Source organism: Leptonychotes weddellii, chromosome 3, assembly GCF_054177405.1.
Source record: "Leptonychotes weddellii isolate Sample4059 chromosome 3, ASM5417740v2, whole genome shotgun sequence".
Classification (NCBI taxonomy): domain Eukaryota; kingdom Metazoa; phylum Chordata; class Mammalia; order Carnivora; family Phocidae; genus Leptonychotes; species Leptonychotes weddellii.
Window position 1 is genome coordinate 157176720 of NC_138371.1, and position 25246 is coordinate 157201965.

The 25246-nt window shown below is 34.6% G+C and overlaps 1 long non-coding RNA gene across 1 annotated transcript in view; it reads left to right on the forward strand.

The window, feature by feature from the left end:
* LOC145720824 (uncharacterized) overlaps window positions 1-11515 on the forward strand; it is a 243529-nt gene extending 232014 nt beyond the window's left edge. The window contains exon 2 of the long non-coding RNA XR_014144032.1: window positions 11369-11515. This is a non-coding gene — a long non-coding RNA (uncharacterized LOC145720824). The remainder of the gene's footprint in view (window positions 1-11368) is intronic.
* The last annotated feature ends 13731 nt before the right edge of the window (window positions 11516-25246 follow it).

Here is a 25246-nt window from a genome sequence, read left to right on the forward strand (position 1 = left end):
TTCATTTTAGGTTGCCTTCTTCCCATTAGTTTCATTCTTCATCCTCAGAGGAAATAGAAATGGAGAGAGAGTGTTCTCTAAGGATTCATATACTCTTAGCATATCTCCTGAACATAGGAGCGGAAAAAAATAATAATAAGTCCAGGACTTAATTTGAATAAGAATGATTTATCTACTAAGTGCTGAAGGACATGAATACATTATGGATATCTCTTTGCATTTGACTTTTATTTCTTTCTTAGCAAGTAGATGGTTTCAGAGAATACTTAAAAACAATTCTAAAATAGTATGATGAGGCATTTATTTCTCTCAGTGACATAGACTTTATATGAATTATACTGAGCTATATGTGGGATTTCAGACTACTGTATAATTTAAAATTTATCCTAATAGTGTGATTATTTTATATTTCCAAAGTTCAGTGTATGGCTCCATAAACTTTCATGTGTTAATATACTTCAATATTTATGACTGATAACTTTTTTCCTATTGAATTGATACTATAATTTTGAAGTAAACATAGACAGAGATTCGGGAATTAATTTTTTGAAGATAAGCCTTCCTTAGTTTATAAAACTACATATAATTAACTAGAGAAATTAAATCTGAGATACGACTTTGAAAACTGGTTTTATGCTTGTAAAATTTTACATTGTTTTTTGTTTACTTGCAGAAATTGCTTTGTTTATGCTGTTTGTTTTTTTGTATTTTAAGTAACCAAATAATTTTCACATATATGTGATACGAAGATTATTTTAGGTTCTTTATCGAGGAATGCAACATTTAACATAACATGGTATAACTGCCTTATCTTTTAATGGATTTAATATTTTAAGTGCTTTAGAAATTCCTGGGACTGAGACATGAGCAGCTTAATATCATCCCATTTATAAAGAGGTAAATCACTCTAAATTCTTTAGGATAAAATACTATAATAATTAGAGAATAGTAAAGAGACAGGGTTCCTGTTTCCTCTAATCTAAGGTCCTTGTTGAATGATTTAACAGCAGCAGACACTCGCCGTACCCTTTTTATATTCCTGATTCTTAGCCTAGTCTTTGCCATATAGAAATCACACCATTTATGATGTGATAGGTTTTAAGAAACCAGCTTATTATATTCTGAGTTTTAAAACTAAAGGACTATAAGTTTATGTATCAGTGGTGTTACTTATGATTCTGTCAAATAATAAGGAAAATGTGATCCATGTCTAAAGACTCTAGACAGATGAATGTATGATAATCAGTAAACTGACACGTTGAAAGTTGAATCAAAGTTTTTAAAATGAATAAAATTTTTGCCCTGTAGTATAGTCAATGAGGGATCCAGAAAATTCCCCTTGGATGCAGTTGTAGCTGCAGATTCACATATTTACCCTATATTCAGGTATATTTATTTGGCTTATGCTCCGTGAAGGTAGGAGCCATGTGTATTTTTTTTTTTAAAGATTTTATTTATTTATTTGACAGAGACACAGCAAGAGAAGGAACACAAGCAAGAGGATTAAGAGAGGGAGAAGCAGCCTTCCCACTGAGCAGGGGGCCTGATGCGGGGCTCAATCCCAGGACCCTGAGATCATGACCTGAGCCGAAGGCAGATGCTAAAAGACCGAGCCACGCAGTCGCCCCACCATGTGTATTTTTGCTCACCACTGTTAGTTGCCTGTGCCATGAATTTTTCATTTTTCCTCCCATATCTCTGCAATTCTAATACAAGATGTATTACATTTGAATTTATAAAATATCTTACTTGTTTCTCAAATCAGACAGAATGCGATTATTTGAAGCAAAGCTCATTTTTCTGAATTTATCTATGTTTTTATAGTGCCTAATCTTGGGTCTCAGGTCAGTTAGGAAGTATTCAATGGATAATTGGCTATGTCTGCAACCCTCTAAAATCTACACATCTAGGCACCATTGGTAGTTGGCTCTCTGTTAGCTATCCTAGTTGGAGAATCATAGGTCAGATTCTAGGATCATGGAGCAAATCCAGTTTTGTGCAGAAAACTATTCTCTTTTTGAGAAAAAATTAAATTAAATTAAATTAAATTAAATTAAATTTAAATTAAATAGTAGATTGTGTGACTTGCTACTTGGCCCTGGTAGGGATTAAACCCCTAGCATCCCCCAGTCAAACTGTGACTTGAATTATCAATCATAAAGTAGGGCTTCACAAAATTATAAAGTTGAGCTTGTGTACTGTATTCCACCATCATTTAGAAGTACTATATGCAAGATTTGGCTCAAACAGATCACAAACTCTTGAGTAAGTTAAGTGAATATGTGGCTCAGAATCCCAAGACATGAACTTTAACAATTTTGCTCCATCTGCTTCCATCCACATCTACTGTCTCACTGAAAGTACATATATACATGTACTTTAAATATATATATATTTAGCTGAATTTTCAGATGGTTATTTGCAATATCTTTCCACCAACCCATGTATATTGTTGAAGCATTATAGTCCCCTCATAGGAGTTCCATCCAAAGACAGTAAGAAGGAAAATCTTCCTAGTAGGCAAAAGGCCAAGGAGCATATTTGGTTGTCTGCTGTGCCTCGATGTGGGGAGGTAGCCAGAGGACTAGGTTCATTCTGATTCATGACCAGTTTGGTAGGATAGAAACAAAGAGTTTGATAAGATAATCACAAAGAACAAAATTGGAAGATTGTTTAAAGGGAGTTGATAAAGAGAACTATAGATGGACTTTATTAATGGCATGAAATATAAGGATATTTGTATCTAATGTGAGTGCTCACTGCAGGCATTCATTACAGAGTATGATCTAGATAATATGTTAGTGACTCCCAACTGTAGCTGCTGTTCAAGCTGTGATCTCTTTATTAGAACAAAGTAACAGAGCAAAGCATTTAAAATTAAGCTACTGATGTGGGGATCTGGAAAATACTCCACCCCTACGTTTTTCCCTACATATCAATTAGTAAGGATGGCTAGTAGTAGGTACTTTCCACTTGCCAGAACAGCTGTCCACCTCCACCATCTTAAATCAACACTCTATCAATACTCTAAATCTCTTCTGTAATTATTACTCATGAACCTTAATTGTTTCCACATTGCAAAGAACATCATGCTGGTCTACTACTTTGCTGGCATGCTGATTAGACCTGGTGAGCTGGATGGAACAAATTTCCTAGTTACCTTTGTAAAACCCATGCATGGAGGAAAACCACCTTACTTATGAAAAAACAAAAACAAAAAACAAAACAAAACAAAAAACAACCCAGATTTATGCTCCTTATTTCAAGCTGAGAAGTCTATAGAGGAAACTCATTTCAAAGTTACTGGAGGGGCTAAATCAACAAAACAGTAAGAGGGGAAGTGAAGTTATAAAATGGGAGGAGGGAAAACAATCTCTCTGACTTAATTCCTACAACTGTTGCTTTCTGTCTAGGCAGAAGTGGTGGGTTTATCCTGGATCCCAGTGGCCAGTGCAGAGGCAACCCAATTTCGGTGGTTCTGGGCTTGTATGGAGCTGCACCTTTGAGGCAGATGAAGAATTAAATGTGACATCATTCTCCATTGTAGAGTAGGTGTTGACTCATATACACTAGCCTTGGAACATTAGCTCTTCTGTTCTCCGGGCTTCTCCTTCCTCCTGTTTCTCTGGATGCCCTGCCTCCTGCAGCCCCACAGATTGTTCTAACAATTTTGCAGTGGATTTGCTATTCCCATTCCCTCTGATTAAAACATCTAGACTGCTTTCTGTTTTTCTGCCCAAAACCTGGCTGAAACATTAATAATTGAATTACTGAGCCAATAATGATATGTAACTTTAGTGGGAACTTATTAATTACCAACTACAAGTTCTGCTCTTTTATCACTTTGCAAATAGAGATATGCCACGAAAAGCAGCATTAAGTTAAACTCCTCTACAGAGGTCCTACCTAGCTCAGCAGGATATCCATGTCTCAGAATGAACTCTTACGATTTATTGTAGTAACTATATGAAAAATCTAGGTCTAACTTAGTTGGCAATATATGCTGAATCTAGTGGGATAGTAGCCTCCTCCCAAAAAGGGGTGGGGGGAAACCTTTGCTTTGAAATAGTAAATTGAGTTTGTCATATGTATTTTGCAGTGATATTAAATTCTTGGTTTCACAGACATGGTTCATGAGACTTATAGTCAGATATTAGCCCAAGGTAATACTGATTCAGAAATAGTCTCGTTTTGCAATTTTGTTATTTTTTCTGTAAGTGTAATTTTATAATTTAAAATGAAACAGGATGAAATGATTATTTAAACTAGAAATTCAGTTAGCCCTGAACTGGAATTATAATAAGCAATTAAGCAAAAATATAGGTTCCCCTCTATGAAAGCCAGGGTGATATAGGTCGTATCTATCCTTGATAAGAGAGGGAGAAGAGAGTAAAAACTGCTGTTCTAAGCACAGCTGTAACCTTTAATCTATGTAAAAAAAACCACTAAGGGGTAAATGATCTATTACCCTTCATAATGTGCTTATTTTATATAATATATATATATATATTTGTATTATATATATATTTGTATTATATATATATATATATATATATATATATATATTCTGCTCACTAATTTTATTATACAGTACTATCTTTGAGATTCTAACATGTGACAGGAAAACAAGATGGAAGTATATTCCAGAAGAACATATGTTATTGATTGGAATCATTCATTTGAAAATGTTAAAATGTCAAGTTTTTAAGTTTTTAATTATATTTTATTATCATTTGATTTTGTAAGCATACAAACAAGGTCAGTGCAAAATTAATGTGTGCTTTAGACTTCCTGTCTGCATAGGAGGAAACAATATTGAATTCAGAATTCTGTTCAATATAATTGCTTCTCTACGTCTGCACGTGTCTCACCAAACCTTTTCTTAGAAAGTTCTGCTCTGGTGGGGGTGGTAGAGACTTCTGAATAATAATTAAAAAGATTTGTTCTTCTTCCAAGCTACAATGCTGGATTAAAGCCCCCAGTTTCCCTTGCAGAATAGTGTGGCCATGAGAGTAGGTAATGGGGTGTGGGTAGAAGTGATATGTACCCTTTCTAGTCTGAGTCTAGGGCTCAGCTCTCCCAATATTTTCCCTTCTGTAGAGCCCTGAGATAGAGGTATCTGTGTCCCTGAATACCTCCTCCCAAACACCAACAGCCGCACTGTCAAGCCACTGAGAGGCTTTGCTTTATATTTGCTGAAGTCACTTGAAACAATAAAAGGGATCAAACAACCTCTGTTTAACCTAGTTTAAAAAAAGTTATAGTAAAAAAATACTGTAAATGCTTTTACTGTGTTTTTGGTAAGTTTTATTTAAGGCGGTAGTTTAAAGTTTACTATTCTTAATTTAAGCTTTTGCAAGTAATTTGAAGGTCTATTATACAAAGTGATCTGGGCACCTGGGTGGCTCAGTTGGTTAAGCGACTGCCTTCGGCTCAGGTCATGATCCTGGAGTCCCTGGATCGAGTCCCTCATCGGGCTCCCTGCTTCTCCCTCTGACCCTCCCCCCTCTCATGTGCTCTCTCTCATTCTCTCTCTCTCAAATAAATAAATAAAATCTTTAAAAAAATAAAAAATGAAGGTAACAAAGTGATCTGTAATTACTCTGGTTCACATACTTACATCATGAACCTTCAAAGGTGGTAAGTAAGCCCAATTTGGCTGTGATTACTCAGCGTGGCTGTCCATCTCGCATCTTGCATCTCACAATTGGTTTTCTTCTTCTGAACTGATTTCCCCCTATCTAGTAATGCTCAAGAAATAATGAGAAAACATGTTTTAATTCAACTTAAGACCTAGTTAAAAAAATGTTGCTCATAATGTTAAAAAAAAAAACCCAAAACATAAATGGGGTGCCTGGGTGGCTCAGTGGTTTAAGCATCTGCCTTCAGCTAAGGTCATAATCCCAGAGTCCTGGGATCAAGCCTGATGTCAGGCTCCCTGCTCAGGAGGGAGCTTGCTTCTCTCGTTCTCCCCGCCCCCGACTTGTGCATGCTCTCTCTCTGTCAAATAAATAAATAAAATCTTAAAAAAAAAAAACTTAAATATTCTTGAGAAAATACCTCCTCCAAAAGGACTTTATGGAATCATTATGCATCAAAGTACTCACTATATTGTATCCCTGAAACTAATATAACACTGTATGTTAACAATACTGGAATTAAAATTAAAAACCTAATAAAAAATTGATGCTGTGTAGGTGCTTTGCTGAAACAGAATACACAAAAGTACTGAAGACATTTTTTATGATAGGTGGCAATTCACATACATTTTGATTATTCTGGGTAGGACTTAAAGGATACAAATAACATATTTGATGTAATCTTGTAGTTTTCAGGGCAAAACAGCACATTTGACCTTATATTTCTGAAGATTGACACTTATTTGTTGTAAGATCTTAGCGTTAACTGGGTTTTATTTTATTGAGCATAATATCTTTTTTTAATTTAATTTACTCTTCTACTTTTTACATAAGAAACATTTAAGCAGAAGATAATACCACTGAGAAATAAAAACTGACAGGGCTTCAAATACAAGGAACAGACCACCACTGGGAGAATTTTTCATAGAGGCCATCCACCACTTATCGATTCGCTTTTCCTGTCAGAACTTTCAAGGTTTATTTTGAACAGCTACTGGAGGACTCAATATTTAGATAAAGTACTCAGAAATTAGTTTTTTTGTGCTGTGTTAAAAAAATTTTTTGACTTTCAATAATACTTAGCATTTTAGTTTATGTCAGAATGTTAAAAAGGCAATGTTGAATCAGAATTCAAAAGAATCTGATGAAACCTGAGTTGAGATACCCAGCAGGTGAAACAATATTTGCTAAGAGAAGTCACTGTATGGAATGCAGAATAAGGTATCAGTTACATGGACAAAAGCCTACCAGAGGCAGTCATCGTTTTGACTACACAGTTTGATTCAGTTAAACAAAATAATTATGTTAATAGCTGACAGTTTGTTTAAACAAATTCAGTAGTTTTGTGTTGTGTTCTACCAGCACAATCATATTTTCTTAAACCTGCTATTGGATTATCAAAGGTGTAACTGGATACCAAGGAGAGCCAGGAGAGAGAGAAAAATCATATTTGAGGGTTCAAGATAGTGGTGATTTAGTTATTTATTTACTTATTCAGGAAAAATAATTTTACAAAAATAGGAGAGCCCTTCACACAAGTGTGATCTCATCAGAAATTGAGTCAAATTATATTACCCACAAATTCCTGGGTGGATCTCCCGAGCATGTTTAAGCCAACCAAATCTGGATAGATCTAAGAATATTGCTCATTATTATTAAAGCAAAGTCATAAACAGGAAATCAATACAAAATAATCTAAAGAAATACAGATTATGTAAGCAGTTGCTGCTGAACGTTTACCATTCTCAATTTCAAATGCAGTCTCAGTTTTAGAAACTATTTAAGAAGAGAAAGCTCCATATGTCTTTTTTTATGATGAGAAATATGTTCAAGTAAAGAGAAAGCACAAGGTGAATACGTTGTACTTTTTATAAAGACATAGGGAACACAATTTGCCAAACTGGTTTTCTTTGCTTTTTTTTTTTTTACAGTAAGTCAATTAAGAAAGACATTTTAAAAATCATATCAGGGAAGTAGTTACAGAGCAAGATTATGATGTAATGGAGTTTCTCATTTCTCCTTATGAAGGATATGAACATGGAATATATTAATCATTTAAACAAACAATAACCCTAGTCAGATTGATAAGGTTTTTATACGAAATACATGTAGACAATTGAAAACACATACATACATGTGTTTTTTGTTGTGATTGAACTGTAGCATTTTCCGAGAAGCTTTTGTCAGCAATAAAAATGTTTGGGAGAATGAACCAAAGAATCAATCATGCTGTATTTAAAATGTCATTCTGGAAAATCTACTCATAACCCTTTACGGTAATTCTGATACAATCTATAAACAATGTAATATAATTTTGTTAAACAAAAAAGAAGTGGGCTCTTTCTATGGAATGACTATTACTTAGACTATCTGATAGCAAAGCCCTCAAGAGTTACCAGGAAGCCTTCTGGTTTTTATTTTGTTTCTGTCCGGACAGAATTACTGTTAGTACTTTCTGACAACTTTGTTTCTTTTTCTGCCATATTTTATTAGAGTTGGTTTTAAACATGTCTGAACTGAAATGGTGAAACCAAATCTTAAAGAAATTATTTCCTCTGATAGTTCTCAAACTAATACAACTAGTGTCTTGGGTTGTACAAGGAAATTAGAAAGTATTTTTCCCTCAAATATGTAGAAGTCAGAATGGTAAATTTTTTACTTAAAAAGGTGGGGCAACAAAGAAACTTAATTTTTTATTCTTTAAAAACTTTTCATTATGGAAATTTTAAAGATATTAAAAAGGGAGAGAATAATATGATGACTGATCAATCCAAACCTCAGCTTCAATAAGTGTTAATTTTATTCCATTTAGCCTCTTCCAACCAATTATTAGTTTGTATCACATACAAACTTAAGAAATCATCACGCTATTAACATAAGTCCTTTATATTATCATGTCTAGTCCTTGTTCACATTTACATTTTATTTTGTTAGATTTGGAATTCGAATAAGGCCTGTTACATTGCATTAGATTAAGTGTGAAGTCTCTTTTAATCTAGACTACCTCTGTATCTTTTTTATTATTATTATTCCTTGCTACATTTGGTTGAATTGGTTAAAGAAATAGTTTTAGTGATGCTGCATTTTTAGATAACTCCTAAGGAGATAATATCTCCCTCTTCATATACACACCACAAAAGAATAACTGTCACTGGTGGAAAGGAGTCTCTTCTTAATACAGGTCAGTGGAGAGAAAGCCCCTGATAAAGTACCCTTTCCCCAGGGAGAGCAACCAATCACCTGAAAGCAGAAAATGACATTGGACCCCTTCCTCGAGTAGGCAATCATCTGCCTTCACTGTAATACGGATTTACCTTCGTACTTTAAATGACTGTGTTAATACCATCATCTGTAGATTTAGGGAATGCTTTATCCAGAGTCATGGTATGCAACTCAGCATTGCTCTTGAAGGAACGTTTCACAGCAAAAGATGCAGCACTGTGCTCATGCCTATGGACTGGTGTAATATGGTGATAGAATATTCTGTTAGGTCGAAGTGCTACATACTGGATAGATGTTTCTAATATTTTATGGTGCAACAAGGATGCTTGGATTCAAGGATCAAGTGGTAGAATTATAGTAGACTATAATTCCTCTGTGTAGCCAAATTATTATATTAAATTCTTTCAGTTGCCTCATGCAATTTCCAATTTACTGAGTTGACCCTGACTGATACACTTAAAATGTATTTTTCAATCTTTTTCAGGAAGACACATAATTACATAACCTTAATTGCATCTCGCAAAGCTCAAGGACCAACGATAGGAAGGTCCAGCTAAAAATTTGACCTAGCTCAGGCATTTTTAGTTTCTCTCATTTTTATTTTCTCTTTTTGGAGAGAAATTCAGTTCCAATGGATTTCGAGAAATGATCTCTGTTTTGACAGGTTTGCCCATCAGAAATTGCAGTAGTCAGACCAGACTTAGCAAGGAAAAGTTCACATTGCTGAGCTCATGCTTAGCCTCTAAATGGCTAATGTCATGACCACTTTGTCCCTGCGTGCATTGTACATACAGCAGACTAAAGAGAATGACTGATATCCATAGGTCATAAAATACTGTCCATCAGATTATTAAGAGCTGACTCTGCAGTGTATATTATTTGGTAAACATTCAAATAGACACAAGTATCTTCGCATCATCTGTACCCTTTGAGAAGTCCATCCATATACATACTCTTTTCTGGACCTTCAAGTCAATAATTTTCCAGTCCCAGTCTTTCTAAGATTCTAAACACCTGGTCAAACTTTTGAACATTGCTCTTGCACCACTGTGATTGAGTGATATTTTCAGTTAAAACGGGACAATCAGATGCAGTACTCAGAGTTCTGCCTAAAGAGGTGTTTCCTTTCACTACTGCGTATCAGGAAGACTTTCAATTAGAATGTTAATGCTGCACCAATCATTTCCATTGATGCCCGCATATCAGTTAACACGATCTAAACCATTTTTTTTTCCTACCTAAATCCACTGGTGTTGGGAAACTGTCCATGGGTCCATTGTTGTGGAATGAGGTAAGGGGGATATGTAGCAAGATCAGGTGCACTGAGAACCTGAGACATATGCATCTGGAATTCATTTTTATCGTAAAGACCTATTCAATCCTGACCATGTGCATACATTTTCAATTGAGGATGGGTTACTCTTGTAACTTGGATGATTTTATGACATGTTGGATCAGATAGAATCCAAATAATAATCAGAAGTTTATTTGATTCTATGATATTCATAATTTACTATTCTAATAATGAGAAGACCTGTTTCTCACAACTAGAGGAAGAACTATGGACTTTTCCCCAAACTCTGGAAGTTGGTTTAGTGATTCCCTTATTAAGGCTTTATGGTGGCTCTATACAATATTCTACATGTCAAGGATACATAGATTATATTTAGATCGTTTGGCCATGAGGCAAAAATAGCAGAACAGTTTTCATAGCAGACTGAAATTGCTGCAAAGCCTTCTCTTGCTCTGAGCCCTACTCAAAATGACAACTTTATGGTTACCTCATTAGTGAGCCATAGAAACACTTTCATATATGACTTATATTGCCTCTAAAATTGCAAAAGCCCCATTAAGAATTATTCCTGTTTTTTTGGTCAAAGTCAGTGTAAGATATTAAAAAAACATCTTTTATTTTGGAGGGTCAAGACCTCTGGAGAGAAATTTCACCAAGGTTGTGGATTCATGCATGACACATATTATTAATGGATTTCTCTCCCATTATCTGAGATGCATACCATTGCTAAGACACATTAATCTTATAGACTTGCTAGTTTTCTTTTGTTTTGTTATAATTAGGTACAATTAGCGTGACATTATGAATTTAATTGGCCACTGTGATTGTCCATGGGTTATAATTAAGATCTTGGTAAACTTGATCAGTGGTACTAAAAGTAAATTCCCATGGTCTAGGGCTGATTTGAAAACTATTTGTTATTGGCCCACAATGAGATAAATATATAAATAGAAGTAAGCTTTTATTTACATTATTAGAGACTGACATAAATCCATAGGTTAGACATCAAATAGCACTGGAGAGATTATGGCGGAAATAGGACGGTTGGCATGATCCTGAGGCAAGACCATGAAATTGCACTGTCATCCCAGCCAGATGATAGCAAACAATTTGTGGTGGTACCTTTAAATTCACATAAAGGAGAGGAAGCAGGGGCGCCTGGGTGGCTCAGTTGGTTAAGCGACTGCCTTCGGCTCAGGTCATGATCCTGGAGTCCCGGGATCGAGTCCCACATCGGGCTCCCTGCTCGGCAGGGAGTCTGCTTCTCCCTCTGACCCTCCCCCTCTCATGCTCTCTCTCTCTCTCTCTCTCTCATTCTCTCTCTCAAATAAATAAATAAAATCTTTAAAAAAAAAAAAAAGGAGAGGAAGCATTTGTCAGATCAATAGCTGCAAACCCCGTGCTGGGTAAAATTTGTTCCGGGTGAGATAATGCAAGAAAAGCATTTACAAGTGGAAGAGCCATCTGATTAAGACTGTAATCCATAACTTAGTGTTGGATTTCATCTTCCTTTTACATAAGAAATACAGCCAAGTAAATGGGGGTATGACGGGAATCTTCATCTCTCCATCTTCCAAGTCTTTAATTGTGGCACTGATTTCTGCAGTTCCCTAAGATAAAACTATTCATTTGGTTTATCATCCTGGTAAGAGTAATTTATAGTACTAGTCATACTCTAAAAACGAGGATGAACATTTTCATATATTGTGCACATCTGGACACTTTTCTAAGTGAAAGGGATGCAATAGTCACATCTGGCCAGTAGGTGTAAATTGAGTTTGGGCAGAATGTATAGTAAATAAAAGTGCCTCTCAATCCATAAGTCCAGGATCCAATGTTGGGATTTTGGCTTATGCCTATTATGATTATGGAAAAGAAAATGTAAGGCATACCTGCCAAAATTGAGCCTCTGATATAGTATAGATTATGCTTATTCCAATTATGCATTTAAGAACTGATAAAATAAATACAGGGTAGGGCTACAAACATGCTATCACACTGTGAGATGGCCTTGTGTCACAATTTCCATTTATCTTCTCACCACCGTAGACAGAGTATTGTTTGTGGTCCTCAGGAATTTGCATTATATTAAAGTTAATGTCTATATATATCCTCAAAAGTCCCCCAAAATTCCCATTTTCTAGTACTCTGTCATCTTTATAAATGGTCTCAGTTCCTTTAGAGATAGCCTTGGAAGCATAATTACAGTTTGTATTTCTCAGTGTTGTAGGGTCTTCCCATAAGAAAACCTAGCATCTTACTAACACAAGGGATCACAGAACTTTGAATAGTCTAGACATTTCTTTAGTTTTATTACTTTCTATTGTGACAATACAAATAAATCTTCTCTCAACCAAAAGATTTTTTCCTATAATATATATCAAGTAATAACTAGGACATTAATCTCATATTTTATTGCCAGTCATCCATTATTAATTGGCCACTGCAAAGATGATGTCAAAGGAAGTATTTTGAGGACTACTTAATTGTTGTGGCCTATTATGGTATCTCACTTTGTTTCTAATTATTAAGTACTAATATTTGTTTCCATTGCTCCTGATGTAATTATACTCAAGGAAATCATCTCACCCATTTCAGTGATCCCATTTCTCGTCATCATTTATGGTCTGCAAACCAGCCACAACAGCATTTATGAGGATGATCTTACAATGCTCATTAGTGCATCTTAAGTTTTAGTGAAATGAATATATTCTTGACCTGCTGGAGAATATATCAAGCAGGTGGGTTTGCCAGGAGCACATGATAAATACACTCCAGAATTCCCATTTCTCTAAACCTTTGGGATTTTTTCTGTTCATTATTCTAGGACATTTTTAGTATCTCAACCTAATCGAATCTAAGCCGGCACAAATGAAGATCAAGTTTCAGTTGGTATTTCAAACTCTTGAGTCACCTCCAACTATGCGGGCTGGCCTTTTAAATTCAAAATCATTAAATATACTGCAAATCAATAAATTCAACCTATTTTAATGTTAGAGTGCATTATTGTATAGGACTAACATTCTTAGAATCCGTTCATGAAATACTCTGCAGGCCATGACTCCCTGTATTTGCCTGTCTTTCTCTCCATCGTGGGAAGAGTGGTTTGCCCTCTCTCCTTCCCTCCCTCAAAAGTCCAAGAAGAGTTGTTGATTTTTGAGTCTGCTCAAATTTTACTTCTTGTTGGGACAGAGTAGTGACTTCGAAGATCCTTACATGTGGAAGAGGAAATTGAAAGTTCCCAGTATTCCTTAGATAAATGCCGCTCAATTTGTTGTATGTTGCATGCTTTTGTTCAATTACTTGGTTCCAGGAATGGTTGTTTTGAGAGTTTTCTCCAGTTTATTGTTGCTTTTTTAGGGAAAAGATACCCTAACTTTCTGAAAGTCCCACTCATCCAGTGAACGTTCTACTTTATTTTTACATGTGCATTTAACACAAGTTGTCATCTTATACCTTAGAGAAAAAACTTGGCATCTGACATCTCTACTTACTGTTATCTATTTCCTTCCATTTTTGGTAAGCTTCATATCAGTGGAATCTGTAATTTACCTTCATATGCCTTCCTTCTTAGTTATTTCTCATTATATTGCAGGCTGATAATCTTTTTTTTTAAGATTTTATTTATTTATTTGAGAGAGAGACACACACAGAAACAGAGCACAAGCAGGTGGAGGGGCAGAGGGAGAGGGAGAAACAGACTCCCTGCTGAGCAGGGACCCTGATTTAGGGCTTGATCCCAGGACTCCTGGATCATGACCTGAGCCAAAGGCAGACACTTAAGCAACTGAGCCACCCAGGTGCCCCTGCAGGCTGTTTTCTATTGGAATGATTTTGCTGAAACTGATGTTGACATAATTGCCAAAGAACTTAAAAATTCTAGATAATTTTTTATTGTCTATGTTGATATTGTGAAAATACCACAATTTTCTTTCTCTTCTGGGCACTTTTCTGCTGATTTTCCTGTTTTTAGCCTTTAAGCCCCTTCTTACTCTGAGCATCATTTCTGGGTGATGGTCCTATGCATTTCTTCAATTACATTCTATACATTGATTTTTCTCACATATTTATCCACAGTTAATATTTGTCTTATTGTAAAGCCGTAAATTAAACTGCCCACTCAAGAAATATGCTTGAGCAGTTCCCAAGAGACTCCAACTTAACAAGTCCCAGACTGATCTTATCTTCTACATACCAGATCATTTTTACTTTCTTGTGCTTCCCATCTCCATCCACAGTTACACCAGCTGGAAACCTAAGCCTCATCTTTCACAACTGTCTCTATCATCACATAACCCACCAATTAACAAATTCCACTGATTCTGCTAACTGTTTAAGTGCATTCACTTTTCTACATACCACGTGCCACTTATTAGTGTGCATCACCATTACCATTTTTTCCTTGGATTCCCACAGCCGTTCCAGATTCTTCTTACTACTGCTTTTCTTTTGTCCCATAATATATATACTTCTTAGTGAAGACATAAAAATCATTCTAAAATGCAAATATCTCCATTCCACTTGTCTGCCTAATAGTATTTAAGAGCTTCCATTACCCTCAGGAAAAATTCCAGACATTTTAGTGTGCCATATATAGAAGCATTCCTTTATAAACTTACCCATGTTTATCCTTCTAGTCTTTTATAGGCCACTATTACTTTGTGTTAAATTTATAGTGACTTTCTTACTACTCTCCAAATGTACCATTCTTTATCTTCCCTTCTGGTGACTACATGTGCTAATTTCTGTGCCAATGACTCTCTTTCATTCTTTTATTTTTAGTGCAAATTCCTCTCATCCTCAAGAGCCACTGAGATACCAATACACACATTATATTGGCTTTTCTGCCTCTGTTTACCCTTATTCCCAAGAATATACCTATTACAGCATGTTTTGCATGATGATGCTATTGCAATGTCCTTTTTTGTACCTCTAATCTTCTGTAAATTTTTTGAGAGCAGGGAATATTAGGCAGTGTTCTAATCACAATGACTAGCATAGAGCTAAACCCATAATAAGCATGAATTAATTGCCATGTATGAAGACAAGTTGAAGAAAAGAAGGAAGTTCCCTAACAAAATATTATCTCTAATGAATATTTAAATGGTTTTGTAATAGTCACTGTGTATGGTGCTGAATGGAAAATATTTAGCTATTCTACCAAAATAAGGGTCAATATTGGTCAAACCTAGAACACTTTAACTTTACTACATATTTTGACATGATTTTCTTGCCAAAAATGACTTCAGCTTATGCGAACTATACTATAACACTTTGATTATATTCACCAAGACACTATATTTGTAAGTATATTTTTTGGATTGGATGTGTCATCATCACTGTAAAAATTAATACATTTTTAGATCAACCAGAGCTTTTTAAAAATATTTAAAGATACTTTTAGATTGCATTTTCAATTAACTGAATAAAATAATGGAGTAGACATAAAATGAATTTTTATATAAAATATGTAATATATACAATGAATTGTATGTGTTTTTAGATTAAGAAAATAGAATGTTAAAGCAAATCAAAGAATATTTGGTCTGAGAGAATCAGTGATACTTTTTCTATCTCTTATTAACCAAGCAAAATACTAGATACCTTTCACAAAAATAAACAGTCTACAATGACAATATTTTCACGATGAGGCAAACTTAAGTGTCAGCATGCACTTAAAGTATTTCTCTAGAAACTCCAACTTAACATTCTAAAATTAAATTTTGCTTCTCTTTAACTTCATCCCCCAAACCTTTTTTTTTCTTTCTGTCCATTATTTCATCTGCAATTTACACAAAGCAGAAACCTGACTTTCACAAATGATTCCTCTTTTACCTTTTCACTGACGACTTCATAATTAGCAAGACATTTTGATTTAATGAATGAATCTCCTTAATGAATCCACAGCATGGAATATTCTTTGACCTTACTTTGTTACTGCCAACATGGTATGTTTAACTTGTGTGTATTTTAAAATAAGTGTGATAGGCCTGTCTGAGGACTTGACTTCACAGCTTACTTGTGACCCTCTAAACATTTGTAAATGGAGCATATAGAATGTGTTCTTTTATATCTGGCTTTTGTCATTCAACATTATGTTCATGGGATCCATCCATTAGGTGTATGTAGCAAATTTTAGTTTACTTTCAAACTATATGATATACATTAAAGGAATTATTCTATAAACATAACACATTTTATTTAGCATTCTCCTATTGTTGAATACTGTTTTATTTTTTACCTGTTTTTTCCGCTAGATATTGACTCTAACAATAGTGCTATTATGAACATACCAGTATACATAGTATATGTCTTTTGGTGAGTAATGTACACATTTTGGGGAGAGTATAAAAAGGAAATGGCATTCTGGGTCACAGAACATGGTTTTGGTTATATGCATTATTATATAACTTTTCCCCCTAAATCTCCGGCCATTACTATAAGTTTTTTTTCCCCCAGAATGCTATATAATTACAATCATACAATATATATTCTTTACAGACTGGCATCTTTCATTTAGCAATATACATTTAAGATTCATCTATGTTTTTTCATGATTGGTAGCTTATTTCTTTTTATCACTGAGTACTATTCCATAGTATGAATCTGCCATCTATTGAAAAGCATCTTTTCAAGTTTTTGGCGATTATAAATAAAACTGTTAGAAACATTCACATGCCACTTTTTGTGTGGGCATAAATTTTCAGATTATTTGGATAAATACCTGTGAGTGTGATTGCTGAATTGTATTGTAAGACTATGTTTAGTTTTTAGGAATCTACCAAATTGGCTCTGCCATTTTGTATTCCCACCAGTGATGAATGAGTTCCTATTGCAAGTGCTTATCACAAGTGCACTTCTCAATCCCCATCGCCTATTTATCTCATCCCCCACCCCTCCCCTCTGGTAAATATAAGTTTGTTCTCTATAGTTAAGAGTCTGTTTCTTGGTTTGCCTCTCTCTTTTTTTCCCCTATGATTGTTTGTTTTGTTTTTTTCGATTCCATATATGGAGTGAAATCATATGGTATTTGTCTTTCTCTGACTTATTTTGCTTAGCATTATACACTCATCTTCACCCATGTCATTGTAAATAGTAAAATTTCATTCTTTTTAATGGCTTTTCATTCTTTTTTACTTTATTTTTTTTATTTATACAATATTCCATTGCATATATACCACTTCTTTATGCATTCATCAATCGGTGGACACTTGGGCCGCTTCTGTATGTTGGCGATTGTAAATAAATTTTAAATTGTAAATAATGCTGCTATAAACATGGTGGGGGAAGGAACCCCTTTGAATTAATGTTTTTGTATTCTTTGGGTAAATGCCCAGTATTGCAATTGCTGGATCATAGTCTAGTTCTATTTTTAAGTTTTTGAGGAACCTCCATACTGTTCTTCACGGTGCTGTACCAGTTTGCATTCCCATCAGTGCAAAAATGTTCCTCCTAGATACGTCCTAGACAACATCTCTTGTTTCTTGTGTTGTTGACTTTAGCCATTCTGACAGGTGTGAGATTGGATTATTTGTTTTTTGAGTGTTGACTTTTATAATTTCATATGTATTTTGGATTCTAACCCTTCATAAGATATATCATTTGCAAATATCTTCTCCCATTCTGTTGCCCTTTAGCTTTATTGATCATTTCTTTTGCTGTGCTGTTGCTTTTTATTTTGATGTAGTCCCAACAATTTATTTTTGCTTTTGCTTCCCTTGCCTCAGAAGACCTATCTCGAAAAAGTTTATTGGACCAGTGTCGAAGAAGTTACTGCCTGTGTTCTCTTCTAGGATTATTATGGTTTGGGGTCCCACAATTAGGTCTTTAGTCCATTTTGAATTTATGTTTGTGTATGGTGTACGAAAATGGTTCAGGTTTTTTTCTTTTGCATATAGCAGTCCAGTTTTCCCAACACTATGTGTTGAAGAGATTTTTTTTTTCCCTTTGGATATTCTTTTCTGTTTTGTCTAAGATTAATTGACCATATAGTTGTGGATTTATTTCTGGGTTTTCTGTTCTGTTTTATTGGTCTATATGCCTGTTTTTATGCCAGTACCATACTGTTTTGATCACTACAGCTTTGTAATGTAACTTGGAGTCCCAAATTGTGATTCCTCTAGTATTACTCTTCTTTATCAAGAATGCTTTGGCTATTTGGGGTCTTCTATGGTTCCATACAAATTTTAGACTTATTTGTTCTAGTTCCGTGAAAAATGCTGTTGATATTCTGATAGGGATTGCATTAAATGTGTAGATTTCTTTGGATAGTATAGACATTTTAACAATAGTTATTCTTCCAATCTATGAGCACTGCATGTCTTTTCACTTCTTTGTAACATTTTTGATTTCTTTGATAAATATTTTATAGTCTTTCACCATCTTAGGTAAGTATATTCCTAGATATTTTATTATTTTTGATACAATTGTAAATGGGATTGTTTTCTTAATTTCTCTTTCTACTGCTTCATTATTAGTGTAAAAAATGCAATAGATTTCTGTACATTGATTTTGTATCTTGAGACCTTATTGAATTCATTCATCAGTTCTAGTAGTTTTTTGGTGGAGTCTTCAGGGTTTTCTGTATATAGTATCATGTCATCCGCAAATGGTGAAAATTTTGCTTCTTCCTTAACAAACATTTTCTTTAAGTTTTGACTTGCCTTTTAATTTCCCTAGCAACATCTTCCTTATATATTTAAATGATATTTATTGGGATATAAATTACATACACTAACATCAAGCCCTGTTAAATGTAGTATTTGATGAGTTTCAACAAATATGCATAGTCATGTAATTACCACCCCGTGGTAGTTCACAATATAGAGTTTTGCCTCTCCAGCAGGAAGCTCCCTAATGTCTCTTTTCTCTGAGCATCATCCAGCATCTCAGGCTTGATCTCTTTCCCTGTAATTTTCCCTTTTATAAAATGTCAATATTTGAAATTATACTTTATGTAGTCCTTTTTTCCTCTAGCCTTTCCACTTAATGCAGTGCTTACCATATATTTATTCATGTTCTTGCATTGATTAGCAATTCATTCTCTTATTGATGAAAAATACTCCTATTTTTTGATTTACTAGAAATTGTTCCTCCACTCTCCAGTTGATAGACAACATCTGTTGTTTCCTGAGTTGATAATTCTAGCCATTCTCACTGGTGTGAGGTGGTGTCTCATTGTAGTTTTGATATTTATTTCCTTGATGCTGAGTGATTTTGAACATTTTTTCATGTGCCTGCTAGCAACATTTTTATAAATTCTTTAGGATTTTCTGTGTAGACAGTTATATAATGTCTTAGAATAAATTGGATTCTTATCTAATAGATTTTTATCTCATCAGTCTGAATAGATTGTATGTGTTGTTCCTTGCCTTATCATACTGGCTAGGGACTCTGCACAGTGTTTAATAAATGTGATCAATTCAGACATCCATGATAGTTTCCTGATTTCAGGAAACCATCCTGTCTTTCGTTATTAAATATGGTGTTAGCTCTAAGATATTTTTAAATGCCTATTACTAATTTGAGGCAGTTTCCTTCTATTTCTAGTTTATTGAGACAATGTTAAATATTACATCTAAAAAGAGTGTGTAGATAATGTATGTGATTTTGAATGATGTTATTTTCTGGCTTAGACAGTTTACATTTCTTTCTGGCAGGCAGTGGAGTAGGCACACTACTAAATTGGATCATCTTAATCAATTCCAAGATTAGAATGATCCAGCCCTGGCGCACCCGGTTGGCTCAGTCAGTTAAGCGTCTCCCTTCAGCTCAGGTCATGATCCCAGGGTTCTGGGATGGAACCCTGCATTAGGCTCCCTACTCAGTGGGGAGCCTGCTTCTTCCTCTGCCTCTGCCGCTCCCCCTGCTTGTGTTTTCTCTCACTCATTCTCTCTGTCAAATAAATAAATAAAATCTTTAAAAATATATAAAAGAATAATCCAGCACTGAGCTTCAGTCACAATATAGCCTAACATTCTTCAAAAGGTATAATCCTGAATGCATGGAGTATTCAATAGGGCCCTCTCAAGGTTAGCACACTTGAAATACATTTTTATTGTCAGTTCTTTCATTCTTTTCAAAAAAAAAAAAAAAGACCTTCTCAGCTTTTCTTCTTTTAAACCCTTCTTTTCATCAAATGACCCAAGGAGAAATGCAGCACCAAATGCCTTGATCACCTCTTTTGGTTTCTCTTCTTTCTTGGATTTTTTACCTTATAAATCCTGATTACATTATTAGCTCTATGATGCTTCAAATAGATGAAAATAATTTGTCCTGGTTTTATAGTTAATCCTAGCAGGAAAGTAGACCTGATAAAGCCTAGCTTGTAATTGCTAGAAAGAGAATCTGAAAAGACTTTTAAAACAAAATAAAGACATCTCTATGATGAATGCAGGGATTATTTATATTTTATTTATTTTATTTTTTTAAATATTTTATTTATTTATGTTGAAGAGAGTGAGAGAGATCATAGAGGGAGAAGAAGAGGGAGAATATTTATATTTTATTTTGATATTAGCATTAGGATATTCTAACTACAATTATTAGCTTTCAGTTCTGGGGGAATAATTGAAACATGATATACTCACACACCAAATGTTTGATATTTGTTTTGCATTCAAATGTATAATATTGATATTTTATAATGAAAAGGTGTGCATTAGAGGGAAGTAGATAAGTAAATAATAAATGAGAAATGTGATTTTAAGTCATTTTGATACTACTGAGAAGCCAAGAAAAGTTAAGAAAATCAACTAATAAGATATCAACAATTTACTTTGCCTATCACATGTATTTCTTTCTATAGGTGCTGTAATAAATTACCACAAACTTGGCCTAAAACAACAGAATTTATTCTCTCTCAGTTCTAGAGATCAGAAGTCCAAATTCAGTTTCACTGGGCTGATTTCAGGTGTCAACAGGGCTCTGAGCAAGAGTCTTTTTCTTTCTTCTTCCAGCTTGTGGGGGCTTCCATCAACCCTTTACTTGTAGCTGCATCATTCTTCATCACATATCTCTTCCTCCGTGACAAACTACCTTCTGTATGTGTGAAATCATCCACCTCTGGCTCCCTCTTATAAGGATACATGTGATTGCATTTAGGGACCACCCAGATAATCCAACACACTCTCCCCATCTTGAGATCTTCATCTTAATCACATCTACAATATTCTACTATTCTATATAAGATAACATTCACAGGATCCAGGGATTAGGGCATGGATATCTTTATTATTACTATTTTTCAACATACCACATTTTCCAATCTCTCAAATCCACCAAAATCAGGAAGAGAGATTTACAGTAATGGTATTTTACACATTGATTATGCACCATTCTTTTAATAATGAGCAATGCCATTGATTTATTTCATTGTTTTAGGCTGAAAATTATTAAAGCAGAAATGGAAGGATGACATACATTGACAATTTATAATCAGAATTTATATTAATAGACAGTTGAAAGCATATAATATGACTGCAATTTGAGAAATATTTAAAATATTTCATAGGAAATATTTACTATAGACCTATGGTTGTAAATAGTTTCCATTTAAAATTAACCTCCTAAACTTATCCAAAGGGCTAGATTTTCATTATCTGTCCTATCAAGCATTTATAGATTGTATTATCACTGAAACTTACCAAATAGCAGAAGCCCCATTTGTTCAAAACTTGTGTTCCAAATATTTCTCAGTTCTAGCTTAGATTACTCTAATATTTTATATTTGATCTTGGAGTCATTTCTATTTTCCTCTAATCATTTTATCTTACTATTTTTATAAAGTTGTGACATATTTCAAATACCATAGAAAAATACAGATTTCACGTGTTGATTAAACATTTCTAGTTTGGAAATCTTGAGTGTGATAATATAATTCTGTCTTAATTACTGAGTATAGGTTGGAGAGGACCAGAAAGGTGTAGGAATCCAATCAGGAAGCTATTGCATTAGTTCAGGCAAGAGATAACAAAAATTCAGAAAAGAAAATTGTTGGTATATGTGCAAATAAAAGATGAAAGGGTGCAATAAAGTAATATTTATTAAATGACTTTGATAATACTTTGTAATGGATTGTTTATGGATAATATGATAGGATACTTGCCTGAGATAGGAAATTCTGGAAAAGTATAGGATTTTAAATGCCTTAGGAAGAGATTATGATTTTATGAGGAGCATTCCAAAATTGATATTTTGTTGAGATATCCTTGGGGTGATATCAAATAGGTAGCTGAAAAGTTACAGAAACTCAATAAAAAAATAAATAACCACTAGCAAAGATTATTTTCCTCTCCTGTGGTCCATGGTATATTCATTTATTGCATAAGATTGACAAGTACTCTCTTACATACTCTACCAAAGGAGATAGAGTATTTAAGTTTTAAATGATAAAATTTCACAAGAATATTTAATGCAAATATGTATGTACTTAGCCCTGCTGTTCCTGTCACCTGAGAGAAAACCACTTGTGCATTTTTTAAATTGTCAACAAACATATTTTTTTAAAGATTTTATTTATTTGAGAGAAAGGGAGAGAGAGAGAGCACAGAGGGAGAGGGAGAGGGAGAAGCAGACTCCCTGCCAAGTGGAGACCCTGATGCTGGGCTCAATGCGGGGCTCGATCCCAGGACCCTGAGATCATGACCTGAGCCAAAGGCAGATGCTTAACCAACTGAGCCACCCAGGTGCCCCTAAATTGTCAACAAACATTAATTTGTTAAGGTTATGGGTTTAAATCTGTCTAAAAATTGAGCTTTATAGTTTCCTCAATATTTCACATTTTATGGCATATGTATGTCTGACTATAATTAACATTGAATATGGAGTTTTTAATACCTTATTTCTTTTTTTTTGGTGATATCAACAATCTAGCTTTTAAATATATTTCATTATTAAACACCAGTGTTTGTAAATATAACTTATGATTACATATGATACTAAAATTTCATTTTACCACACCATCAATTATTATTAAAATCGTGTGTTTGCAGATTTTGGTTTCTTCCAACACAGTTGTTAACACTACTCTCCTTTTTAACCTAATTTAAATGGTTGAAAATGTAACTTTAGAAAGAGTAGTAATAATAAAATGAACTTGATTTATTATTGTGCATCTATTTTTTCACTGAGTTTATATGTGGTATATACATTGATATTTGTGTATCACATAAAGTACATGGATTTTGTATTTAGACACTCTTGTTAAATTAAGTTAATAGACACTCGAAACTCAATTCAGAGCAGATCTAAGAACCAATAAAATAGATCTGCAGCCCATTCCAGGTAAAGTCCTGTTGACAGTCAGTGACTTGTGAATAAAGCTAAAACAAATGTCCCTTATTAAAGAAATGGATAAGTTTCCAAGTAGCAATAATCGCACCTCGGATAAACCTCATTGGCTCTGATACTGCTTAAACAGTCCTAAGACACATAAAAGCTCCATTAATAGGGTTGGACATACTGAATTTAGTTGATTGGGGTCAGTTGTGTCCTTAAGAACTTAAGACCTTTAAGTCTTCAGTTGTAGAACAACCTGAGCCTACTTGATATTCTTTACTATTTTGCTGAAGAATTTATCTTTCACACATTTCTGTTCTTTTAGAAAACAGGTAGAATAATATATTTTGATAAAATTTTGATTATCCTCCAGTTATTTTGTGTTATTTTCCTGCACGGGCAAGTATACCTACTATATTTGGACTGATTTCTGCCACTGTTCTGTGTTCTTGCAAAATAAACTTTTCAACATTTAGGACTATTATTGATATTTGTGCCAGTCATATGTAAACAAATAATTTACTTTCAAGAAATATATTCTACATATTTGTAAAGTGTTTTTTCTTCCTGTTTCTTTTATATTGAAATTATGATATAAATATAAATAAATCATATTAAGAAATAGATTAATGCAGTGACCTATTGTGTAGATCAATAATAGGAGGATTAGTCAGTCTCTCAGACTATTTTTAAGAGAAATCACAGATACTACAAATGCAAATAGCTTTGACTTCCAATTCCAGTGAAACTGCAGGTGTTACTGGGTCTAAGTTTAGTTTGATACCTTGAATGCAACATCTTCAAATGGGATGACAAATAGTCATATGCTTATTAGCATATACATAAATTAAATTTTCTTTGTCCCTAGAGATAACCATCTGAGCCACCCAGGCGCCCCAATCACAGACTCTTAAAACAATTCCCTCACTTAAAAAAAGACATTACTCGGCGCCTGGGTGGCTCAGTCGTTAAGCGTCTGCCTTCGGCTCAGGTCGTGATCCCGGTGTCCTGGGATCAAGCCCCGCATCGGGCTCCCTGCTCCGCGGGAAGCCTGCCTCTCCCTCTCCCACTCCCCCTGCTTGTGTTCCCTCTCTCTCTGTGGCTCTCTCTGTCAAATAAATAAATCTTAAAAAAAAAAAAAAATTAAAAAAAGACATTACTATTCTAAATATGATTTTTTTAAATATTTATTTATTTGTTTATTTATTTATTTATTTATTTTAGAGAGAGAAAGAGAGATCATGTGCATGTGCACAAGCACGGGGTGGAGGGGCTGAGGGAGAGGGAGAGAGAGTCTTAAGCAGACTCCACGCTGAGCGGAGCCCAACATGGGGCTGGATCTCATGACCATGAGATAGATCATGACTTGAGCTAAAACCAGGAGTCCCACACTTTACCGACTATGCCACCCAGGCACCCCTAAATACGAATATTTTCATCTCCATTTCTGTGATGTTGTTATGAAATAGACTGCCATAAATTTTCAGACTGCCATAAATTAAGAATGCTCAGTTTCAGCATTGAGAATACTCCTGAGTTCTTAGCATATTATCTCAAAGCCACCACATATTTCACTCACAAGCTCTTTCATAATGACACTGGTTGGTTCCATTCCTTTCCTCATTAAGAACAACAAATTATGGGGGCACTTAGGTGGCTCATCGGTTAAGTATCTGACTTCAGCTCAGGTCATGAACTCACGGTCCTGGGATCAAACTCCACATCCGGCTCCCCACTCAGTGGGGAGTCTACTTGTCCCTCTCCCTCTCCCTGTGCCCCTCCCCCCACTCATGCTTGTACTTGCGTGCTCTCT